Source organism: Culex pipiens, chromosome 1, assembly GCF_016801865.2.
Source record: "Culex pipiens pallens isolate TS chromosome 1, TS_CPP_V2, whole genome shotgun sequence".
NCBI classification, from domain to species: Eukaryota; Metazoa; Arthropoda; class Insecta; order Diptera; family Culicidae; genus Culex; species Culex pipiens.
The window spans coordinates 108,768,703-108,794,281 of NC_068937.1; the positions used below are offsets into that span (position 1 = coordinate 108,768,703).

Genomic DNA, 25,579 nt, shown 5'->3' on the forward strand with positions numbered 1-25,579 from the left:
TTAATTATCTGCATAATAAATGCAGCTGCCAATGTGCCATTGACGGTCTCTCGTGCCGCCCCCAAAATCCCCTCCCATGGTGCAATTATATTATAGTGGGGAGGAAAATGAATGCTAAAAATTCCGGCGTGAGCTGATTTGAATTGAAATAACTGAGCCGTCTCTGTTTCGGATGTATAATGGCAGTCTGGCAGACATTTCGAATCCATCCACTTTCCTTCCAAACCTCCCGCCCGGTAAGCACCACTTCACCACACTTCTTCTCTTACTTGTGACGCCGGTTGAGGAGCGTCATGTGGCACCACACTGCTGCTGCTGCTGCCACTCAAAAACTTGAAATTGAATTTTCTGTTTGATTTTATTCAAATGTTGCAACCCCCCCTCCCCCCCAGTCGTCCTGCCCCTGCCCCTAGCGTTCGCAAATTCCCAGATAATAATTTAATATTTGCATATAAAACGAGACGATGATAAAAGAGCTGCTGCTGCTGCTGGCAATGGCACTGTTGTACGTTTTTATCACATCATGTCACGAAAACGTTTCTCCGTAGGGATTCAGGTTTCAAACGCTGTTTTATTTATTCTATTTTTTTTTTGCTAACAGTAAAGAAGCTTGTTTTTTGTTCTCTCTGTAACAGCGACGGGGCAAGTTGTCTGCGTCAATATTTGTTAGCGCAGCGTCTTGTGTTACGTAAACATAATATGATGTTTTCAAAATACAGTGAAACTATTTTGAAAATAATTCATTTTGAAGAAAGTGACAAACAACCTTCCTTCCAGCGGTGTTGTGGTTCTTTTTGAAATTTAATATCGTTGTTGTTTTAAAAATGCTTTGAAATTATCAAACATTGAAGGTATCGGTGTCATCTTCATAAAAAAAATCATCGTAGTTATGCTACAGTATGTAAAAAAGTATGAACCCTTTACACCCCATGAGCACCAAGCACATTTTGTGATGAAACATGCAAATAATTTCAAGTTTGACATAAACCTAGTACTATGTTTTTTTTCTATAAAAAGTTCTATAAAAAGTTCTATAACAAATACTTTTAAAAAGTGCCAAAAACGTGCAAAAAAGTATGTACACCTCTTGTAATATTACCATAATTAAGGGGTTACATACATGTGAAAAATCACAAAATTCTTTATTACAGAATATACACTCAAGAGATGATTTTCAATCACTCCTGAAAGTTTCATGATTAAACTGAGTAACAGACGATTAAAGCTCAAAATTTTGCCATGCGCAAAGCGGACTGTCAAACTTTGTTAGCGTTTTTCTCGAAACACTGAGTTGATATACGGGTGCCACGATATCTTGAGATGGGATGGACCAAATTGGCTGAAATTTTAGATGAAGACTCTCGAGACGTATCCCGTGTGCATGACAAAGCCCGATTTTAAAATTTTGCTTTTTAAAAAAATACAAAATTTAGAAACTGACTGTTTTTTAATATGAAAAACACAAAAATATTTTTATCTTTTTTTTTTAATAATTTTTTTGAAAATCCCTTAAACCCTTAAAGTAATTTTCCAGTCTCCCAACTCCAAATAGGCATCTTTGACTGATTAATAAAATGATTTGGATTGAATATATAGTTTAATAATTACTTAGTATAAAAGATTATATCACATAGGAAATGCTATATAAAACGTATCTAAACTTAATTTTGCAAACTTTTAATTCAACGGAATGTCAATATATTACCATATAACTGCTAAAAAAATATATTTTGGAGTAGATATATGTAACACCGTTTTGGAGGTCCTTGTATCGATAGAATTGATTTTTAGTTGGAATTTCGTAAAACCGGTCCATGTTTCACAAGTCATCCTAGGTGCCATCGGAAAGGGCATACAATTTCCGATCTCTTGATATTGCGCATTTTGCACTTTACTAGAGTCCTGCGCAATTATTTTCATCACAGTATTTTTTCATCACAGTGATTTTTCTTCACAGTGATGACGAAGATATCCGTTGCTATGGCAGGCTGTTTATTTATTTATTTATTTTTGGAAGTTCAGAAAGCTCGTCCAGCCCAGAGAAAGTGTTCCGCAACGACTTGTTCCGACTGTGGAATCGTGGTCTTCGGTGCCGGGATGCAGTGGTGTTGCGCCGGCATCTTGGCTTACGGTGGATCTTTGCAGTCAAATAACGGCTGATGGCTGTTGTTGCTGCTTCGGGCAGGATTCCGCTGCCGGATGTCGAGCGGACGTAACTGGACTTCCACGCGGCTAAGCGTCTTCCCTCAGTGACGGTATTGGCCAACCCTGCACCTGGCTGATCCAGTTGAACTGAGAGGGGAACCACCTTGACGATGATGGCGCGTTGCCTAAACATCTAGATTTTCTATAAAACCCACGTAAAACTAATGATTGCAAAACAACTGAACTAGTGTGAAATGCATTTCAAAACATTTTTTCATTCAAATGTTGAGATTATGGCTTGTTATTTAAATTTTTGTTTCTTTTTTTAATTTTTTGCAACACTGTTTAACATATCTTGACTTTTTTTGATAAGGTCCTATAAACAAATGTAAACATTGAGTGTATCCCTTTCACACCTTATGTCAAAGTCCATCCGAGTAAGCGGGATACACTCAATGTTTACATTTGTTTATAGGACCTTATCAAAAAAAAGTCAAGATATGAAGATTTCCTCTTTTGATATGGTGATAAAATTTCCATTCATTAAAATAATCCAGAAGAAAGATGTTTAAAGAAATAACAAATCTGAAAAAATATTTTAACTTTCTGGGGAATCTTTAAAAAAAATTAAACTGATTGAAAATTTAAACACTTAATTTAAAACTTGTTAACCGTGGTGTAGGGGTAAGCGTGATTGCCTCTCATCCAGTCGGCCTGGGTTCGATCCCAGACGGTCCCGGTGGCATTTTTCGAGACGAGATTTGTCTGATCACGCCTTCCGTCGGACGGGAAGTAAATGTTGGCCCAGGACTAATCTAAAAAAAAAGGGTTAGGTCGTTAGCTCAGTCCAGGTGTAGGAGTCGTCTCCCTGGGTCCTGTCTCGGTGGAGTCGCTGGTAGGCAGTTGGACTACCAATCCAAAGGTCGTCAGTTCGAATCCCGGGGTGGATGGAAGCTAAGGTGTAAAAAGAGGTTTGCAATTGCCTCAACAATCAAGCCTTCGGACACCTAGTTTCGAGTAGGAATCTCGCAATCGAGAACGCCAAGGCAATAGGGAGATGTCTTCGCTATTTTTAGAGCACATTTTCCACTTTTTCTCATCGAAACCGACTACTTGATCGACTTCATTTTGCTGGGCGAAAAAATATATATAAAATTTTATGTTTACTGACCTTATATTAGAGACAAATTTAGTTTAAATATCTCTCAAAAGAGATGAAGTGAGTTTTTGTCAGTATTGTCAAAAAAATCGGCTATGATTTGGTAACCTCTGGATTATCTGAAGGTTTTCATAGGAACTTTGTAAAAACAATCACGAGAAATACTTTTGTTTTTTGTTTCTTATTTTTAACATCAAATTCGATTTCAGCAATGTGCTAGACCGGGTTTTCAATTTCTCTATATTTCATCATTTCCATATTAGCCATCATCTTGGATTACAAAATCTCATATCATTGTAGGGATCATGTATGAGCTCAACGATAACTTCCGATATTTTAGTCTGGACTATATATGACCTACAAATGAAAAGCCCCAACCGACACTTACAGGAAATGCAACAAAATTTTATATCAATTACTATTATATAATTACTTACATTTCATGAGTAATAGTTTTCTATAATCCATCCGGGGTATGCGCCTTTAGGGTGTAATATCAAAATTGATTTTCCAGCACAGCATTTTTTCAGTTCCTTTTGGGGTCCTAAACAACTCCCCAAAGTTTGGGAATGATTGGTTTAGTCCTCACTTTGCGCAAAGCGTGTTTTCCAATTTTCCATATAAATTTGAATTGAAAAAATATTTTTTTTAAATTTTAATATTTGAAAAATCCAAGTTTCACGCTGTACTAAAAACAGATTCATATTCGGATACTCTGGAAGGTGCTCTACAACTTTCCCGAAGAGAGTATGAAGAAGATACAGCGTCCTCAAAACTCGTCTAAAACGTGATTTTCGAGCAAAAAACACGTTTTAGACGAGTTTTGAACACGCTGTATCTTTTTATAGGCGCAAGTTAACACCATACTCTCTTCGGGAAAGTTGTAGAGCATCTTTCAGAGTATTCGAATATGAATCCGGTTTAAGTACAGCGTGATGCGTGAAATTTGTAAATATCAAAATCCAAAAAAATTGTTTTCCCCATACAAATTCCCACAAGTGAGGACTAAACCAATCGTTCCTAAACTGTGGGGAGTTGTTTAGGACCCCAAAAGGAACTAAAAAGTTGCTGTGCTCATTAAATTTGGACACCCTAATGCGCCTAACGATGCCAACGGTTTCAGATCACACAAAAGGTGACGTAATTTACGAGTGCGGTCGTTAGCTAATTGAAAAATAATCGCATCGCAATCGCGTTGGTCACATTCATTCAATCGCATGATTTATAAGACACTGGCCGGGACCGCTTGCTAAACATTTATAATGACCCCCATTGATTGCCGGGCGTTGCGATTGCCAACAACAACAGCCGTTTTACGCCCGACATGTACAGGTCAATCTGGTTAAGATAACGATCAAAATGAGTGCCATGTGACAGATGCCGCCGTACAGGCGGAAAATAAATCACTCTCCAGTGTGCTGTCTGCGGCTTGATTGAAAATGCGCCTTTTTTATCCCTCTTGAAACAATAGCCTGATTAATTCCAAAACTCGTTTCAAATTTTTACCGTACGCTGAACTGTTGCACCTTGAATTTTAAAAGCCACATACATTACGAGTTAAAAAAACGAAAAAAAAAAACATGAAAGAAGAATGCATTCAGCGTAACTTCATTGCCACTCTAAAAGCCACACATCAGTTCCGAGTGAGTACAACAGCTTGCACTCATGACCGAAAGGCAAACAACACCTCACTTCCCCACACTCTTATCCTTCAAAACCCCCCACACAAATTACCCATCACCACCCGTGGGGTACTACTGACTGACTGATTGTGGAGGGGAAAAGAAGAAGAAGACAAAAGGGGGGAAAAACGATGGCGTGTAGATAACTATCAATTAATGAGGCAATTAACATTAACAACGGAAATAAATTATTGAGGGGAGGGAAATCAAACCATATCAGACGGTATACAGGTTTGCGGGTTTTAGAAGCTGGCGGTGGCGGCGGAAGCAAGCCGGCCCCCCAAATTCGGTGTGTGCTGCTGCAATCGAGAGGCTAGTGATGGCTGATGGCCAAGGTTTTATAGTTTGAAACCTTCGCAGGTGGGGTTGATGCTGAAAAGCTGCATTGGATTAATTAGATTGTTGAATTGTATTGCCAGAATTGATTACGTGCTACTTGAAGACTCTCATCAAAATTCATTGTAATCGGTTAAAAGAAGTTTAATATGTCTAGAGGTGAGAGATTATAAAACTCGTTGATTTTGGGTAATGCTAATTTTTTTATCCTTAGATTTTGAAACCTAACCACCTGTCAAGCTAGTTTAGTTAACATTTGAAGAAAAAAAAAACTTTCAATACCACCCCACAATCGTTGCCGTTCAATTACCAAAAAATATAATCAGCAATTTTGAACGTAGGGCACCCAGGGTTCACGATCTGTATTCATTCCATCCATCCACCCGATGTAACCTTAGCCGGGTCACAATCAGCAACACTCACAGGAAGAACCCATCCCAGACAGAGAGGGCTCTGTCTGTCTGGGGGCAGTCAGTCGTCAACCGATAGGACTGACAGCGAAAAAACAGCGAAACTCAACTCGACCAAGCGAAAGAGAAAGAGCGCTGAAAAACAGCACATAAAACTACGAAAAACAAGCACCAGCAGGCATCATCATGAATTTACATCAAAGCTCAAATTAATATTAATTCCGAACTCGCGCCAGGCGTTTATCCCTTCCCCCTTTCCCAGCAAAATCGTCCATGACTTTAGCAAACACAGAATTGTCGCTGTCTCTCTGCCAGGTTTCGGTTGTCAGTTCAGCAGTACTAAGGCTAATGTTTGTCACTGCTGATGCCCTTCCCCGCCGTGAGTTGAGGCCACTGAGCCAGCACATTAAAAAGGCAAAACAGCGTTCGCCGACTCTGGGTGGATTATTTTTTTCTTGTGTGTGGCTGAAACTCAATATCAGCGCCATTTGAGCTAATAGCTTTTTTTTTTTGCAAAAGCTACGGCGGTGCGGCGATGAACTGACTGTGTTAAAGTCAATTGGATGGGAATAAGAGTGTCCCTGACTTTGCAGAGTGGTTTAATCACAAAAGTTTGCAGGCGAGTTCAACATTTGGAAGGTTAACGGAACTGGGTGAATTGCGGCAGATGGAATTGGAGACCTTAGTTATTGACATTTTATTCGTATTGCTAGGCCGTTGCAAATATTTTGCAAAGTTTATGTCGCCTCCCCCTTCAAAATCGGTCCAAAAAATCAAGAGGCAAAACAATGTTTTTTTTCAAATTTGTAATTAAAATAAGAAACCTAATCACCTTGAAACAAACTAAAATAATGCAATAGTACCTAATCATATTTAGCATGTTTGAATGGTTAAAAATATTTTATGTTTTAAAGAAATTCCGATGTACTTTTTTATTCGAAAATCAATATTTTTGTCAATATTTAGCCAACCAATATAGCTCCTTGACCGGTTCCCAGGTTCTCCGGTGGTCACATCTGGAGACCATATTTTACTAACACCTGAAACCACTCTGGCAACATGTCAAACTTCATTGTTTGAAAGAGAAGTGACCAGTTCTCCGATTAAATTGCATCTTAAGGACACTCCCCATCCAAAATAAAGACTAGTTTATGTTGTTTTCCTTTAGCGGTTGTGGATGTGGCCACCGGAGATAGGAGGAACCGGTTGCGATGGGTCTCATGGTTTAAATATTATCGTAGGATTGTTTTCATGACTCTTCATGGAAGAAAAGAAAGCGAATCAGTTCTCAATTGGATAAATTTAACCAAAATTTCAAAAATCCAGATCCTCCGGTGCCATGTACTCTGGCCACCGGTCCGTGCAGTGCGAGTTTTCATCGGATTAGGATTTTTAGTGTAAAAACATAACTTTTGGTGTATAACAATCGATGGTTCGCGCGAAACCATGTGGTTTTCGGCCTTAAAAAGGTTAAATCACATTTTCATTGAAATAAAAATTAGCAAAATTTTTCGATTTTCAATTAATCTTGTTCATTTGAAGGAAAAAGACGTTGCAAGCATATGTCTTAAAGGTCAGGGTATGCTTTCTTATAGTAATTTTGACCACTGAATCCAAATCTGGAATATAATGTTGGTGATGTTTTGGAATGTTATTTGTGTGTTTAAATCGCTTGAATGTTCGGTCATACTTTTCTCAGGTTTCGTTCCACTTTGATTGATACACAGAACTCTTGATGTTGAATGTTTTTTCACTTCTGATTATCTTAAGTAATTTGAAAAATTGCACATTTTTATTAGGTGGGGGCTTGCTAGACATATGCTTGCAACGTCGTGTTATAACACCCAAAATTCGGCCCCGAGAGAATAGTTCCACCGTTTATTTTTTGAGAGAACGTCGAAATTATCGAGAGAATAATTCTTTCACTGGTTGTGCTGACCGAAAGCTCGCTGGAAATATTTCAATTTACAAGCTTTCCGCCAACCGTTCACCAATACACAAAAGCGCATTTCTCGTTTTACTCTATATAGGTACGTGTAAATCACTCCACGAATGTGTGTGGTCGGTTTTCCTCCAAACCGACCTGACGCCATTTTGAACTTAAACACGAGGCGTTCATTTCGTTTCCTGCAACACGACAAGGCGGTTGATGGTAAGTTCTGGTGCTTGCTAATCAAGAATTCTAGCAATTTTTATCTAATTTTCTTATTTTTCAGCATTTCCTCGACTAGACTTTTCAACGCTCGATCAACATCGGTAAGTATCTTTTTTTTAATCTGGCCTCCCGTCGCTATTTGGACCATCATTGGCAACCAAACGCCATCTTGGTTTTCTTTTCCGGCCGTCGGAGTGGCGTTCCCATCGTAACCCCACATCGATGCCAGAAAACACAACACCGGAAGGTCATTCGTGGCGCTTCATCTTCAACAAGCTGTGACATAACCTCACTTTTTGAGTCCTTTAGCAAACGTAAATTATTGAAAAAAATGTTGCCGGATGCGGGATTAAGTTTATAAAGTTTGCTGAAGGACCCAAAAACAGTGCCAGAAACGATCTGTAAACAATCAGCACTTTCGGCTTGATCGTAAAGTCAGCAGCATGTACTTATGTTTACAAATCATTTCAGGCCAAACTGCTTTTATACTTTTGATTAAAGCATCGCTTTGTTTTCTTTTCCTTATTTCCAGTGCACTCCTCGCGTCGGCGGCGGTCCAAGTAGCTCGTCACTCCCCGAACCCCGTGATCAAAAAGTACAGGTAGCTGCAGTGGTCGAAGTCGGAGTGGCGGCAGGCAGCTCATCAGGAAGTTGTCGAGTTCGAGACCTTCTCCACTCGTGCTCAGCAGCTCTGGTGTCGGCGGCGGTCCAGGGAACTGACCCTCTCACGCACGGCCGAGCTCGCATCACCAGGAAGATGAACAATTCACGCTGATCGGTGCATTCGGTGAGTTTTGCCTAGTGAAAATCGGCGAATTGGTTAGAATTCAGTCCGAATAGGATAATGTCGCGAAATAATCTATTTTGCAGATACATGGATAAAGCATTAAGCTCAAAAGTCCAGTCCAGTCAAAAGACCAGTCTACAATTGGTGTCCAAAAACTCAAGGTGTGTTGAAAAACACTGTCAATTTTGACAAAGGACTTTTTGTGATTATTGAAATGTTTGCAACTACTAAATATTATCCCCAAAATTAATATTTCATTTCTTGTATTCCATAGGAATTCCTCGAAAACGACCTACAACGAAGAGGATCTCCAGCGCTGACCACTGAAATTCCGCTGGAACGATCCCTCGCGGGGGACTGGACCGGTCCACACCTGGGTTCCGGAACATCGACACAACGAAGAGGATCTCCAGCGATAACCACTGCAATTCCGCTGGATCGATCTCGCGGAGGACTTGACCGGTACACACCTGGGTTCGGGAAGATCGACACAACGAATGAAATCGCCAGCAATGACCACTGAAATTCCGCTTCAATTCTTGTAAAATTTTAAATAATAAAAAATAACTGAGCTTTGAACTGAGTTTTATTTAAGGCATTAATTATTCCGTACATGCAAAGAAAAAAACTAGAGTAATTTCTTTACACTTGAGTAGTTAGGATCGATGTTCGCCCCGATCAGCTAGCTCCCTACGTTGTGTCTAACGGGCCGGCTGGGAAGCACACAAGTTGCCTCAGCAACTACGAAGAACAGCGAAGACGACGACGAAACACCATTCGGAGGACGATACAATAAATCAAACACACGGCGATTACTTCTGCCGAGGAGACATCCAATCTCCACGGCGGTCAAAACACAAGAGAACGTTTATTCACAACATTACAATACAAGTAGTCAAAACAATAACAAATAAACGTCAAAATGTCACTCTGACACTACTTCTTTGGTTCACCCCCCCGTACGACGGGGGGTAACTAAAAATACCTAATTATAGGGTCCACGACCCAACATACCGGTCCCCTAAAACGTCAGTTTTACCCTAGGGAACCTGCTCCTGTGATGCTCTTGCGCCTACCGTTCCGGTCCCCATGGCATCCTCCGTCGTCTTCTTCTTCCGGGATGATTCTGCTTCGCTCGGCTGCCATCAACCATGGCCGGAGCTTTACCGCTTGTAGACGCTGCCGTTGATCCCTGGTACTGCTGTCGTCTTCGGCAATCTATCCACGATGGCAAGAGTACCATGACTCCAGACCCGAAGCAGCAAGAACGGTAATCAACAGCCGCAGCTGAGCCAATCAGTGACACAGGTGGTCATTGGCTCATCGGCTGCTTATACGAACGGTCGTATAGCTCCACAAGGGTGGCCGCTTCCGAAAACGACCACTCCGACGTCAATGGCGGCCGAGCCATTTTGAAGCAGCGTTATCATCCGCAAACTGAATCCACAGCGCGGCCCCAATCCTGGTCACGGCACCAATGTTCGGACCCAATCCCGTCTGGCCACGAAACGCGTTCTCACCTGTACTTTGGCTGCTAAAACTTCTTCTACGTTGTGTCTAGTTGTTGTGTGTTTGTCCTACGTGTGTTGTGTCGTCCTTCTGTCCCGATAATCCTCCTTCCAGATTCCTTCCGTACCTCCCGTGCTCGTTTTCCTTTCCCTTTTCTTTGTAGGTTCCACAGGTATGTTCCAGAGCAGGTGTAGCAGATTCCCGGTAAGTATTTCTCCACAGGTACTCAAGAAAACACGACAGAAAACTTCACGATAGAAACTACAATTTATTCCACAAGAAACTTAACTTTCTTCTTCTCTTTATTCGCGCAAAGGTAAACAAAACTCCTCAGAGAAACGCGAGACGACGACCGGCTGCGACGACGATTTATTTCTAATGATACTACACTCAAGCAGTGCAAAAAGGAATGTGCAAAACTCTACGATGGTGCGTGTGATCGCGACGATCAACAACACCACTACTGTTGCCCTGCCGTGTGCACACGCAAGATAGAAAATTATAGCAAAACAGAAATCTATGCTACACGGCAGGGTGACTACTCAAACTAACGTTTGCGACCAAACAAAACTAGAGTAATTTCTTTATACTTGAGTAGTTAGGACCGTTTGGAAAAGTTCACTAGGAAATAGTATTTCCTCACCAATACATGCGCATGATCCGTTGTCTTCACTAATACATTTACAAAATACTGAAGGTGCTTTGACACCAATACATGTAAAATGTGTTACATGTATTAGTGACAAAAAGCTTACCGTAAACCGGGGTGACTTTGATAGGATTTCAATTTGTTTTTGGAATATTTTCCAACAGGTAAGGTTTTTCTCAAGATTATTATTTTTAAAACATGTACTGGGGTAGACCACACAAAGTCCATGCACTATTTCGGAAAAAAGTTTTTTCAATAATGTTTAGAAAAATAGTTACGTTAAAAATTCTTAGTTTTAATTCTGGGGTGACTTTGATAGTCATAGTTTTTCTTGTTAAAATCATATTTAAGATGTTCAAACTTTATTTGAACGCTAAATGTACCATCACTAAAGTAGCTGATATAGGTTTTAAGAAAAAAAAATCAATGTTTATATTTGGTTAACTAAGTGTATAAGCTTTCTAGCAAAATACATATAAATTTTAGGTAAAATTGTTAAAAAGTCGAAATTTTGCCTGAAATTTGTTAAAACTAGTTTTGTTTGCAAAATTATCGATTTATATTGCATTTTATACTGAATTCGAAGCACGAATCACAAGTTTTCACATTTTACATGAAATTTGTTCAACTGAAATTGCCTTTTAATTTGGAGATTTTTTTTTAATTGTGTTTCAAAAACACATATTATTTATTATTTACAAACTTTTTTAACCTTCTCCTAGTGGAAAATTTTCCAAAGAATCCGAAAATGCATTCCGTTTTCCGATTAAAAATCATGTTCATTGAGAAAATCAAGACACTTTGAGAAGTTTAAAATAATGACTTTCATCAACATTTTCTTAACTATAGTTAACTAACTTTTTAAACTTGTCAAAAATTTATGAAAAGTTCTTCTTGAGGTACTTTGAACACTTCTCTACCACGGTCAGTATGTTTCTAAACCATTCCGTAAGTATTTTAATTGTACTCTTCATTTTGCGAAAAAATAGCAAACCTATCAAAGTCACCCCGGCTATCAAAGTCACCCCATTTTACGGTATGTCAAGTTTCGCAAAGTTTTTGCGCTTGAAATATTTCTTGAGAATAGTGCTCTCGACCATTTCAACCACTATTCTCTCCGTCCGTGCATAATGGCTTTGTTCTCGCATTTCGTGATCGCTATTCTCTCAATAGGTGGCCGTGCTACTGTGGGTGTAGTAGGCCTTGCTTCTGAATGCTGATAAATTATGAAAATTGAAACATTTTTTTTTACTGAAACTCAAATATCTCGGCACTGGATTGGTCAAAATTGCATTTTTTCAGAGAGAAAAATGTTTGCCGAGAAATTTACTACAAACTGCATATCGTCAGCTGTGTGCTATCTTGTGACATAGACCGTCGAAAATGAGTTAATGATGACGTTTTGCTATACTTAACAAACACTACAAGATGCTTTAACCCGATTTTGAAAACTCGCTTCCGTTTCCCGGATATCGCAAAACACACTTGTGACAAAGACCAATTTATCATCAAAATGATCGTGCACACTTGTGACACGTCATACATGTTGTTGGAAAATGTGGAAAAAATTTCTTGTTTTTCACAAATTTATGTTGATACACATTTTCTGAAGGCAATGCAATCTTTTGTTTTTGAAAATATACTGATTAAGTCGGTTAAACTATTGATTTAAGTCTATTTTAGTTTGTATGGGAATTCTGTGCACACTTGTGACACGTGCTTTTCAGATTTTTGATTACATAATTTACTGTATCTTTTAACTGGTGTAGCCAAATTAGTTGAAACTTGGAGCGTTTGTTAAGCGATAGTATACGAACCGATTGCTTCAAAAAGTTTGGCTCTACCATTCCTAGTTTTGAAAATATTTAACGTCAAGCTTTGAAAATCGATTTTCTCGAATAGTACTAAATGGTCGTTGTCACAAGATAGCACACAGCTGACGATGTATTGGTTTTACTGGGGGAAAATTGGCTACCCTTAATTAAATTAGCAATTCTAAAAAAGTTTCGAAAAAATGCGATTTTTTCGACATAAATCCGCTTGGGAGCGACCAAAAACTTCAATTTAGGTCCAATTTCAATAGTGGACAAAAACCTATCGTTTAAAAAAACTACACGCCTGATTGAAACAGTTTTTGTATTGATTCCAAGCAATTTTAGAAAATTTATTAAAAAAAAGGTAACTTTTTTTAGTAAATCGAAGAGGGGTGCGATAAGTATTTTATAATTTTTTCTTGTCTAAGAAAACGTTGTTCCTAACATTATTATCTATCATTTAAGAAGTGAGCACCTAAAATTTCTCGACATGACGTCAAAATGGGACAGGCTAATACTACACACATAAACACACCCCCAGACAGACAGTTGTTCAGTTTTTGTTCCTGAGTCGATAGGTATGCTTGAAGGTGGGTCTACGAGCTTTCTGTGAAAAGCTTATTTTTGGAGGAGGATTGATAACTGGAGTTTTTCAATCACGAGAAAACAAATGCAGAAAAAAAATAAACTTGTCGTGTGGCACATTTATGCCATTTCGAGAAATCAAAATTATCAACTCTCGAATAAACATAAATTGCTCGTCTGACAACCTCATTAAGTTTTACAGGTTTGGCTTCCAATTATTGACGTGTTTTAAAGTGAAATCTTCAATAAAAACTGCTTATCTGCTCCCACACACACACTCATAAAACCAATTTAATTAACGACTTATTTATCTAAACACCTAATCCTTGTTTCCTCCAATCCTTATCCTAAATTCTCCGCGTGACCTACTTATAGGCCGGGCTAAAAAACTTGTTTGCTCCACAGTCTGACTAGCTTGATGGTTCCTCGTACAGCGCCGCCGCTGTGCCAAGAAACGCTTATTATCGTCACGCCAAGTCGCTTCCCGCCGTCCCTCAGACGCCTCTCCAGCCCCGCCGAGTCACTGTTCTACACTCTCGGGCATTGCGTGGCAAGATTTATATTTCGAGTTAAATTTATACCCCAGAGATAGTGTGTTGCTGCTGCGGCCGTAATTATGGCTCGCCTCGTCGTCGTCTGAAAGGGACTCCACTTTCGAGGATGAATAAATTCCTTTGAAGCAACTCCCAAATTTATGTACCCCCAACGCGCGCCGTCCAAAGACTGAACTGACAAAGGATGAACCTTCGCCCGGGACGTGGGGGCCTCTTTGCTGGTACGTACAATAATTATATTATTATCATTCATCCTCCGGGAGAAACGAGAGAAGTTTTGGCTCACGACGCCGAAATAAATAATTCTAAAGATCTGAGTTTGGAAAAAAGTAAAAAAAAAAGAGAAAATATGTTTGCTGCAAACCACATCTCGTCCTCAGATTCAGCTCAGTCGACGGGGGTAGAGAAAGCAATAAAATCGAGTTGCTCGAATTATATTTGGACTTGTTCTTATGTTTCGCGTGCTCATTTGTTGGAGGGAATCCCTGGCCTGTCAGTAACGAGGAAAGACACTTTGGAGAAAAGGAAGATCTATCATCGCAATAAAATATGAGATTAATTGCTTGGCAGGGGATTTATGGGACTTTTGGGGTGTGGGTAGAAGAGCTGAGCTGCAAACGGTTGGAGCCGCCCAGGGACTGTGGAAACACAGAAAATTGCTTCAAATAAATCAGATTATAAAATTTTGCTTCCATTTTACTGCGGCAAAAGGGGCGCTGTGTGTCATGGTCCATTAATTACACTCCAATGATGGATAAATCTAAATTTGGGAGCAACAACAGAAGTGGATCTGACTGTTAGTTGGTCGGTTTTAAGTGGTAATTAAATGTCAAATTGTAAAACGCACTTCACGTAAAATAATTTTCTTCGAATGTTTTGAGCACTGAATATTATAAGATTGTGTTTCAAAAATCAATCAAACGACCGACCTTCCTTCTAAATCATGTTCTACCACAACTTAAAAGTATAAATCGTTTCCCAACAACTGACCTATGACTGCGCGTCAATTTATATTTTGCATAGTATCTCTCCTGCCGAATGGATCGAAAACATGACACCTCACGTGGTCGTTCGTTCATCCAGAAGACTAAGTATACCCCCGCATAGTGAACGATCCGGACGGCAGTGCTCCGCGTGAGCATGAAACACGGTGCTAATTAATCTGATTCATAAATCATGCTTTACACGCAGTGTATAGTCATTAAGATAAATGGTTGCTGCTGCTAACCACCTCGATCCGATCTACCCCGGCCACAGCCAGCAAGGAGTATGTGTCTTGTACGGTGCCGTTCGATCGACTTCGACATTCAACTCCACCGGGTTGATAAATAAAAGTTCATGAGCAAACACACACACTCACACACTGCTGAATTGATTGCCTTTGGACTGACCGCGAGCGAGCGCTGATAGGCAATATGCCTAGGTACATATTAAGCGATTATCACTGTCGGAATTCATTAGTGCCGTTTCGCCGGACCCGCCGGTTAGAGGCTGGGTCAACTTCAAAACTCCAACGTTCTACTGGAAGATTTGATCGATCGTCGCCAGACGGAGGGCGTTCCCAGCACGTGAATTAATTCTGCATCCGGTGTGTGTCTGGGCGTTGATTTTGTCGTTGAGTTGCTCCTGTTTTTTTTTGATTGGCTAGCTTAGTTCATTCGTGCAGATGAAAGGCTTTAGAATCTTTTGGAACATAAGGGTTTTCATGAAAAAGTTGACCAAGTAGCAAAAAGTTTCAGGAAATCTCCAGCATAGCAGTTTGGACCGCGGAAGGATAAAATTCTCTTTAAACCATCTTGAAGCTCTTGCCCAATTAAACTTTGGAATCAAAACATCGTAGAAGATGGTGCCCATCGTGTAAATAATAAGTTAATTCCATGTTTTTTGGAAAGGTCGCTATTTATTATATTTTTTGTTAAGCATTAAAACGCGTTTTTCTCGGAACGTCAAGAAGCGACACGCGACGATCACGTCGATTTGCTGGAAATCGCTTGCTAAAAATTGTTGTTTCTATATTTTTTTAGTGGCTTTAAAAAAAACCAGGCTGCCCTATAAAATCCACATCCTGAAAAAAAGTTGCACCTGATCCCCCGACAAAATATTTCAATTCACCCCGCACATTGTCGGGAATTCGCCGACAGTACCGAATACCAGAATTGCCGAATATCAGACTTGTCGATTTTTTGTTATCTTAGGTTTTTTTTTCACGAAATGAGTTTGACTGTTTTGTATGACACATTTAACGAAATAATTAAGCAGGTATTAGACTATGACAAACAAACAAACTCGCACATTTTCGTGTTTGATAGATTGCAAACTTGTTTGCGGCATACCCGCAAACAAAGCAAAATGTTTGCAAGTTGACGTTTCTTCAAACAAATTCAGGCATACAAACAAAGCAAACAAACTGCCAAACTGTCAAAATTGCGAGTTTGTTTGCTTGTTTGTCATAGTCTAATACCTGCTTTATGATGCAATTTGCAATTGTCAGTTGAGTTAATTTTCAGAATTTTTTGAATTATTAGTTAATTACCTTTATTGTTGGGTGAACATTTTCAAAGTGTATGTCTCTCCCCCCTCCCTGTCAAAATTGGCCGAAATAAAGGGACAAATTTGTTTTTCAAAAAACTTCAAGTTTTATTGCAAAAATAAATCTATTCAACAGAAAACAATTTAAATGCAATTTCCTGCGTCTAAAACAAAACTGCATCGGCCTAACCCCTAAATTAATCCTTTTCAATTTCATATAAGCTCTGCTCATAATTTCATTGCATTGGAACGTTTAGACTAGGGCACTTCTAACAATGATTATTTACTTCTCATTCCAATGGGTCACAAAGTTTGAAGATCTGGCAATCTTATCGAAATATATGGCCGCTGATACCTAAATGTTTTGCGATACCAGATCCCAGTAATTTGGTTGAAAATGAAGTCCAGATCTATCGTGCGACATATCGTTGGAGAAGTAATCTGAATACATTCTGAACGACTATAAAAGTTTTGATGATGATATTTAAGTACTTTTTCAAATCTGGATCTCCTTATACATGATGCAAATTGTTTCGGGATCTATATTGTTGGATAGATTATTGATTATTATTATCTTTGTAATGAGTCTTGAAAATTGATGATTTGGTTCCTATCCCAAGTTATGGTCACTAAAAAGATTTCATTATACTTTTTGATGGTGGATCATAAATCTTAAATTAAATAATACGGATGCAGGTTCGGATATCCGGATAGTTTTTTGATTGATTATAACAGCAGGAAATTTTCATTATAAATAACCAGAATAGCAGGGAATACTTTGCAATGCTAAATTGAACAAAACTTTCTCGTTTCACGAGTATCGGGATATTTTTTCTGGGGTTTATAAAGACGGATAGAGCTATCTGGATAATGCTACTTTTACGAATATTATTATTTGACTATTTTAAATATTCGTATTGGGGCTTGGTTAAGATGACAAATTCTGACTACTTTAAAAGTAATAATATTAAATTTATTACCCTAAATGAAAATAACTATAAATTTGCGATGTTCTCTATTTATTTAAACTGATTTAAAAATCATCCGGGTATCAAAAACCGCACCCCTTGTTCCTTATGAGCAATTCTCTACGATATCGGTCTTTTTTCTTCAATTTTAATTTTTGTATTTTTTAATCCGGTTGAAACTTTTTTGGTGCCTTCAATATGCCCAAAGAAGCCATTTTGCAACATTAGTTTGTCCATATAATTTTCCATACAAACTTGGCAGCTGTCCATACAAAAATGATGTATGAAAATTCAAAAATCTGTATCTTTTGAAGGAATTTTTTGATCGATTTGGTGTCTTCGGCAAAGTTGTAGGTATGGATACGGACTACACTGGAAAAAAATAATACACGGTAAAAAAAAATTTGGTGATTTTTTATTTAACTTTTTATTACTAAAACTTGATTTGCAAAAAAAAAACAATATTTTTAATTATTTTTATTTTTTGATATGTTTGACAGAGTTATGAATTTTTGAATCAATACTGATTTTTTTCAAAAAATCGAAATATTGGTCGCAAAAATTTCTCAACTTCATTAATCGATGTAAAATCAAATTTGCAATCAAAAAGTACTTTCATGTTAAATCCATTTTTAGGCGATTTTTTTTAAAATAGTCGCAGTTTTTCATTGTTTTAAATTAGTGCACATGTTTGCCCGCCTTTGAAAAAAATATTTTTGGAAAGCTGAGAAAATTCTCTATATTTTGCTTTTTTGAACTTTGTTCATACGACCCTTAGTTGCTGAGATATTACAATGCAAAGGTTTAAAAACAGGAAAATTGATGTTTTCTAAGTCTCACCCAAAAAATCCATCATTTTCTAATGTCGATATCTCAGCAACCAATGGTTCGATTTTCAATGTTAAAATATGAAATATTTGTGAAATTTTCCGATCTTTTCGAAAACAATGTTTTCAAAATTTTCAAGTCAAGACTAACATTTCAAAAGGACCAAACATTCAATATTATGCCCTTTTAAAATGTTAGTCTTGGTTTATAAATTCTGAATCGGACCATTAGTTACTGAGATATCGGCATTAAAAAATTGTGGGTTGTTTGGGTGAGACTTAGAAAACATAAATTTTCCTGTTTTTAAACCTTTGCATTGTAATATCTCAGCAACTAAGGGTCGTATCAACAAAGTTCAAAAAAGCAAAATATAGAGAATTTTCTCAGCTTTTCAAAAATATTTTTTTCAAAAAAGGGCAAACATGTGCACTTATTTAACAAAATGAATAACTGCGACTATTTTCAAAAAAGTCACCTAAATATGGATTTTACTTGAAAACGGTGCATTTTATCAAAATTTCACTGAAGTACTTTTTGATTGCAAATTTGATTTTACATCGGAAAATGAAGTTAAAAAATGTTTGGGACCAACATTTCGATTTTTTGAAAAAAATCATTAATGATTCACAAATTCATAACTCGCTCAATGATTTTTGCACAACCTGGAAATTTCTGAAAAGTTGGCATTTTTGTCTTCTAAAACATATCAAAAAATAAAAAAATAAAAATAGTGTTTTTTTGCAAATCAAGTTTTAGTGATAAAAAGTTAAATAAAAAATCACCAAATTTTTTTTACCGTGTATCATTTTTTTCCAGTGTAGTCCGTATCCATACCTACAACTTTGCCGAGGACACCAAATCGATCAAAAATTCCTTTAAAAGATACAGATTTTTGAATTTCCATACATCATTTTTGTATGGACAGCTGCCAAATCTGTATGGAAAATTAAATGGACAAACTAATGATGCAAAATGGCTTCTTTGGGCATACCGAAGGCACCAAAAAAGTTTCAATCGGATTAAAAAATACAAAAAAAAAAAACGAATGACCGAAATCTGAGAGAACTGCTCATATATACAAAAGTTTTTTGCACACGTCATATCCAAAATGGTGACAATTTTCCGCCTATTGGTGCAAGTCACCCTTTTGACATAAAAACTACAACATTTCCATAGAGTTAATTATTCAGATTTCTTTTAAAATTTTAAAACTTTGTTTTTGCAACATTTTCACAAAGTTAATTATTCAGATAAATATTTCTTCTTTCGAAGTTGATGCCAGTAAACGCTTCAGTTTTGTCGAGGTATGATAGATTTGGGCTCCCTGTACATGATATCAAACCAACGTTATTTCAAATGTGAGCAAACAATACAGATAAACCACTTTTTACGCGGTGGCGTTACGCTTTTTATTTCGTCGATTTCTCTAAAGCCATAAAATATTTGTGCAAGCTTCAAAAAGCGTTTTGTAGATTGAACAAAACCAACAAATTTCTCTTAAAAGATTGCAAACATGCTGCGTCGTTCCAGAGAAATCGACAAATTAGAAAAATGTAACGCACCGCGTAAAAAGTGGTTTCACTGTATTTAAGATCTAAACAATTAATAGTTTGATTTTCATTGAAAGAAAATTTATTTGAATTTAATACAGTCGACTCTCTGGCTGTCGATCTTCTCGATATCAATAATTCTCCATCTATCGATGAATTCTTCAGTCCCTTCAATCTGCATACTTCAATTATCTTCATTCCTCGATACTTTCCCTTGCTTGAAGGATCTCTTCCTCGACGGTCCCTTGGATTCTGTTTGCATTTAAAATCTCTTCCGGTTGTCAATAATTTTACTTTCTCATGGCTTACATAGACATTTTTCTTGGCAAAACGAAGCTTTGAAGGCTGTTTGACATTAGTTTGTTTTTGTTTGATGGACGTTGCCATGATTCTCTCCCATAGCTGGGTATCAAGAAAAAAATATTTTCAATCGAGTCTTCATTTTCCATCGTTCTGTAAACTGGTGATTCTCTTCCTCGACGGTCCCTTGGATATTGACAACCAGAGAGTCGACTGAAATTTGTATTTAAAAAAAAAACAAAATTCGAAAATACATTATTGAAAGTTCATATGACAATTAAATTTTACATAAATGCTTGAGAAAGGTTAAAACCATCAGAGTGAATAACGATAAGTTGCGCTCCGTTTGGTCACAAACCCGATCAGAGACCAGACTTGGCCCTACTGTGTTTGAAATAAATTGAACTTTCATTAGTTAGCCGTTGCCGTGGCCATGTTTGTCCCCGAAGGAAAGAATCGAGCTGCTTTTGTGAACTGGTCAACTTATTGACTAATGCATGAACCCATTCCTGAATATTCCAGCTCGTTGTCGACGACAACTGTCCTGGCCTGATACATTATTTAAGCGGGTTAGCAAGCTGAACGAGTTCACGCAAGCAGTCGCACTTTTTTTTTCGATGTTTATTCAGTTGTTGGCTTTTAAGTCGAGAGTTGGGAAAAATACAAATAAATAACGCCGTAATAATAATGCTGAAAAAAGCCCGAGTATGATCCAAACATAAATATCGATAACTTTTTTTTTCTTCGTTAAGAGTGGTGGTGAAAAAAAAGTTGCTGGCGGGAAAAGAGAGCCGGCAAACGGAAAATAAATATTAAAAAGTGTACAAATATGAAACGAATGTGCTGAAGGTGGAGCTAACGAGGGGGGTGGGGGAGGGGAAGATGCGATCAACATACAGCAACAGCAACATCAGCGACAACTAGGCGGAAGGAGAGAATTAAGCGGACAAACATTCGACGAAACGTCGCTTTTCCCGCCGCCGCACACATTGCGCTCGGCTGTCTGCATAAATATTTGACAGTCGATGCGCGCAACGTTATTGTTTGCGTTTGAATGTGATTTTTTCATTACGTGCCGCAGTTATTTCTGCTTTTTTTTTTGTTTGGCTCGTATTGAATAAACCCGTTCAGCCAAATAATAATTCAACATTAAACATGCTTTATTTGGTCGACCTGAAAGTAATTGGCATTTTTTATTATGGCAAAAAGTGCAATTTGGAGTTTGAATTGTTGTGCAAACAAAAGTTATTAATTATACTGGTTGAATGGCCACAACTAGATATTCAGCAAAATTAAATTATTAAAATGTAAATAGAGTAGGTTGAAACATGATTTTTTTTTTTTAAATAAACTTATAGTAAGCAACATTTTTAACTTCAAGTCGTAGCTTTAAATTTTTTTTTTTTTCTGAGTCAGAAGAGGAAAATCCCTCGCCTCAAGTGGATGCAGCGTTTGCTAGTTTCACAAGTTATTAAAATATTTCCCCTCATTTATCTCTACAACCTGCAGCAGCAGCAGTACCAACCTACAAATCTCCGCAAGAATCTGCTGCGCGCTCATTTTTTCGGTCTGAGACGGACGGGGTCTAGAATTTCACAAAGCTGTCTGTTTTCTTTCATCTTTCGCCACAGCTGAAAGGAAACTATTCATAAATTTGAGCTCTTTCTCTTCCCCACTTGCTGGCAACTTTCCGCAAAATGTCGGCTTGACTCGGCAAAACCTGAACCGCACAATATCGCATTGTGAGCCCCTTAACTTTGCGTCAGATTCCGCATAAATTCAGCACGTCACACCCTCGGAGCTTCGGCGAGCCGTATCTTGTCTTGCGCGTATTTCTTCTGGGCTGATCCCGATCCGGTGAAAGATGAATAGCACTCGGAACAACTCCGGGACCGGCAATCCGAGCCCGGGCGAAACTTATTTATTTTTCAAATATAATATTTGAACAAGTTCGCTCTTTTCAAAGAGCTAAGACCCAAAGTGCAACAAAAAAAGTTGCTGGATCTGACTGCGGAACTTAAGGTAAGCAAAGAAGAGTTATTCTCTGGAAATAAGGGTATTTTTATATTCATAACTCAAACAAAATTTTCCAAAAATCATTGAAAAAAAAGGAACAATTTTGAGAAAGGATTTGGATTCCTTGGACAGAAATCTATAGAAAACATGCAACAATGTTTTAACTTCTAAATCGAAAACCCTGAAGCAAGACAAGTCTGATTTCATGTGAAACAACAAAAATAACTAATTTGGCTATCTAAACCCAGATGAAATATGTCCCAAATTCGAAAGAAAATAAGGTAGAGTTTAAAGAAATTCATTTCTCAAAAGAACTTTTCGTTAAAGAAAAGAGCTTTTCAAATGTTAGCTGTTGGAATGACGACGACGACGCCGAAAAGTGCTCGGATGAATGGTTCCTTTCAAGATCTCTTCAAGATCCGTTGCCGGTGCCGCCAACCGTCCAACCCCCGTGACTTGCTGGCCGGCGGAGGAAAAAACGAACAGCGCGCGCTCAACATCTTTTGAATTAATTATCGTTTTATTTATCTTCCCGTCTAAGAGAGGTTGAGAGATTTTTGCGAGAATTTAATTTAATTTCAACGATTAAGAGGGCTCCTCAGCGTTCACAAGCGTTCGAGGACGAATCTTCGGGGTATTGTGAGGGAGTGTGTGTGTGTGTCGGATGGGTCTGCTGGGGCGAGGAAATGAGTTTGCATGCTTTTCTTGAGCAGAGTTTTTTTTTTTCTCTGTCTCTCAAGAGGTTCGTGTTTTTCTACGCCCGGTGGGGACTTCAAGAGTTCGTTTGCCCTCGAGCCGTCCAAATTGGAAACTATTATGGGAGAAGTCTCTGGAGGGCACTCGTTTGGAAAATTAGGAAACTTCACCTGAGAGAAGAGATAAGGTCTAGAAGGTCGAACGGTGACGGCGTTGGCAGTTGGTGAACGATTGAGGAATCGAGTGTCATTGGTGAGAGGTTGGCGATGCTGTGCATGGTGTCGGTGATTTCAGTTTCTTATATTTCCGTAACTGATTGTTTTTTATTCTGGTGTTTGGAAAATCAGCCGGTTATTCTACAAAATCACTGATTCCACTGAATTGCAGGTTTCAGGAGTTAACGTTTAACAAAAATGTATAACTCGATAGCAAGTTTATTAAGATATTGGCCTAGACTTGGAGAGGCCGTTGCCAACAGAGATGTTTCGATGGGGAGACATTTACCAAACCGTGCTTCTCTTCTGATGGTTCGACTGAGGGGGCATGCTTATTAATTTCTCGTCGCTCCATACCTTTAGTGACGTGATGGGGGCAAGGGCGTCTATGCGAAGTGTCCCTACACCCGCTACAAATGCTTGGTGCTTGGGGAGAGAAGAGGGATCCTATTTTATTTTATGCACCGCGGTGTAACATTGAGCTTTTCTTTTAATATTTTATGCCGAGATCGGCCTGTAAGTGCCTCCTATTAGGGCCTTTAGCAACCTTTTTTGTAGTAAGTAGTTAAACAATAAGTTTTCGGGCAATTTTGTAACCAGTTTCCCAACATTCACTAGCTGTTTCGCGCGCCGAATATGCCTAACCTAGAAACCCTTTAGCTTAATTGCGACATGATTGGATTTAATCACAAAGTGTGATCAAGCGAAGATTAAACGTAAGTTAGATTTAGTTACTCGCAAGAAGCGAATTTATGTATTATACTTATCCTACTGTTTCCCCTCTCCTATTAGGAAATTATTAATCAACCCAATGGATTCCATTAAACCACTTACGAAACTGCAACCGAGTTGTTTGACTTCTTGTGGCGAATCGGTGATTAATAATCTGGAAAACGATCACCTTAACCCGTTGGCCATCTGCGTGCGATAAATTTGGTTTGTCAATACTCAAATATTTAAATGTGCTTATGTGTGCACGTGCTTATTTATCTCCCTTAGTTTAGGACTTCTGGAAGTAATGATCTGTGAGGTATTCAGCCGTAACAAGCCAGAGGTCGCTGGATTTTTATATAGATGTCAGCTCTTAACCGTATTGCTCCACAGGAAGTCATTTCAACTTTTGTTCTATGAATAAAATGACTTCTTGTTTTATGTTTTTCTTGTTTCATTTTTAGTTTTTTAATTTGCATGTATCTTGTTAAAATTATGTTTATTTTTGTTTGTATTTGGCTTATCCACCTTCTATCTTTACTGTTTGAACCTCAGGTTTGGACAACTGAATTTTAACACTAAACTAGTTCAATTTATTTAGTATTAAGAACATCAAATTTAAGGTTACAAATTCACTTACATGAACAGTTTTCTTCCTATGCCTGTTCCTCACTGTAGGTGTTCGCTGTTGAGTTAAGTTGATAGCAAATCGTACTCACAGACGCACTTATTCAAATAAACGGTGAAAATTGCTTGCTTTCCCGGCCAGAAATGTTCCACGCGATTTAACCCTCTACTGCCCAAATTTTTTTTCGAAAATATTTATTTTTCCCGTGTTTAGGAGGTCATTTTGAGCAACTTTTGTTCTACGAAAAACTTTACTTCTCTTGTTTTATGTTTTTCTTGTTTCATTTTTAGTATTTTAATTTGTATTTATCTTGTTTAGTTTATGTTTGTTTTTGGTAGTATTTGGCCTACTCTACCACCTAATATAATTACATTTCGCCTATCTAATTTTTTCATGTTTTTACAGTCACTTTTTCAATTTTTTGCATGTTTTTCACATTTTCTGCTATAGAATAGCACCATCATCATTTAAATTGCAAAAAAATGCGTAGAGGCATAGTCTGGGACACTACAAAAATTACTGCATACTTCTTTTTACTGAAAATGTTGGAAATGTTAGTGAAAAACACAGCCTAAGTTGACCCCTAAAAAAATGACATTTTTAAAAACATTGGCAAAGTCACATAAAACAAGTTAAACTTCCAACCCTGAAATTTTCTAAAATTTTAAGAGTTCTTCTTTCCAGTGCTTTTTAAAGATCAAAAATTGGTTGAAAAATGGATTTTTGGCGATTTTTCAAATCGAAGCCCGTCTAGAGGCGGGGTTAGGTTGTAGAGGGTTAAGAGTATAAATCATACAAGCTCATAGAAGGATGATAAAAATGTTTATCATTATGGTATTTTTTTTTTGTTTGTCAAAATCTGCTCAAACTCGAAACTAAAACAAAAATGCAACAGTCGTAACAAAATGGACCCATTTCGTTTTAGAGGGCTAAAGTCTTTTGAGGGTAACTTTTGTATTGGAGAGAAACATGGACAAAATATTTTCAAATTGAATCTTTGTGAAACTGTCCAATCTTCTATGCTTAAATATTTTTTATGCCTACCATTTAAAAAATGCTGGAACACAATGTTGACCCTTTTGGAATGTTAGGCATAAATTTCATGTAAAGTTTTTTTAGAGCCCATATTTTTTTTTTTTAAATATGACTTTGAATTATTTTGGTCCATACTTCTCTGAGGCTCAAAAGTTACTTGTTTTAATCTATATCATAACAAAAAAAAGTTTTTGGGAATTTCACTTTTTGTGTATTGTGGTTTTTTTGACTCGAAAACCTCCTGGCCACATTCACCCTAGTTGACAGCATTTCAACAAAAAACTGCTGATGGTTTTCGCATATCCACTGTCATTTGGG

The 25,579-nt window shown here is 37.8% G+C and overlaps 1 protein-coding gene and 1 long non-coding RNA gene across 11 annotated transcripts in view; one reads left to right on the forward strand and one right to left on the reverse strand.

Annotated features, from left to right (window-relative positions):
• LOC120423423 (mpv17-like protein) overlaps positions 1-25,579 on the reverse strand; it is a 221,598-nt gene that overhangs the window by 175,104 nt on the left and 20,915 nt on the right. The window lies entirely within an intron of this gene.
• On the forward strand, positions 7,737-9,210 carry LOC120428944 (uncharacterized). Its single transcript, XR_005607180.2, has 3 exons — positions 7,737-7,988; positions 8,420-8,674; positions 8,949-9,210. It is a non-coding gene; the product is annotated as an uncharacterized LOC120428944 (long non-coding RNA).